This window comes from Galeopterus variegatus, unplaced genomic scaffold (genome assembly GCF_000696425.1).
Source record: "Galeopterus variegatus unplaced genomic scaffold, G_variegatus-3.0.2 Scaffold1037, whole genome shotgun sequence".
Taxonomy (NCBI): domain Eukaryota; kingdom Metazoa; phylum Chordata; class Mammalia; order Dermoptera; family Cynocephalidae; genus Galeopterus; species Galeopterus variegatus.
In genome coordinates this window covers 58,386-59,403 of record NW_007727148.1, presented here as the reverse complement: position 1 = coordinate 59,403, position 1,018 = coordinate 58,386, and the positions used below count along the sequence as shown (strand labels likewise).

Sequence of the window (1,018 nt, the reverse complement as noted above, 5' to 3'; positions counted from 1 at the left end):
CTTGCCCCCAAGTAACCTGCACCTGGGATCTGCCTCTCCAGCCCCTCGTGTACATTCATTCCCAGGACAGAATGGAGATGCTGGGTGGCGGCCTACTCCTCCAACCCAAAGAGACCCCTACCTGCCTTGTCAAGGCTTAGCCAAGATCCAAGTCCAAGTGGAGAGGGGGCAAAGAGAGGATTCAAGAAAAAGCGAAGGAGGCAAACCAAGACTACTCAAGCTTTGTGTTGAGGGAGGATGGGGAAGGAGGAAAAAGACTAGGATGAAGAAGCAGGCATCCCCCAACATGCTCACCCACTATCCCCAGCCCACCCCAGCATTTCAACAGCCAGAACAAGCTCAGGGGCCCTGGTGCCTGGGGCTTGGGAGGCTGAAGACCCTCCGTGTCTACATCCGCTGAACCTAAGGGGAGATCCAGAGCAGGCCCCAGAACCAGGCTCCAATCCTGCAAGGCAATCTGGCCAGGGGTCCCTCTGGCCAAGACTCCTGGTTCTCCCATCCCCTGCCTCCTTTTGTTCCTGTGATCTGGCTCCATCCTCTCCTCTCGGCTGGACCCTGAACACAATAACCCCTGCCACCACCAGCACCCCCAAGCTCCAAAGCTCATTCCAGATCCCAGAAGCATGGTGGTCACTGTCAGAGTGATGGATCCCTTTCGAACCCCCCCACCCCAAAAGCAACTGCATCTGTTCCCCTTCCTTTTTAGGGACACACCTCATCTCAGAAGGCCAAAGTCAAGGATATCAGGTGGTCAACTCCTTCCCCAAAGGAAGCATCCCCATCTCCCCTCTCTGGGCCCCCCCACCTCAGGATCCCAGATGAATTACTTATCACCCCACCAGTTCTCATCTTCCCTAGGGCCCCAGAGAAGGGTGGGGTAAGGAAGCCAACTCCCCCAAGTTAACAACGCACTGGCAGTGCACAACCTCCATGAGATACAGACCCAAGATGAAAAATGGGGGCATCCACCCCAGACAAGAAGTGGGGGAGCTCCATTTCATCTCCTAGCTCTCTCCCT

The 1,018-nt window shown here is 55.9% G+C and overlaps 1 protein-coding gene across 5 annotated transcripts in view; it reads right to left on the bottom strand.

The window, feature by feature from the left end:
* The window catches only part of HDAC5 (histone deacetylase 5), a 36,078-nt gene that overhangs the window by 34,477 nt on the left and 583 nt on the right, over positions 1 to 1,018 (bottom strand). The gene's annotated exons all lie outside the window — the stretch shown is intronic.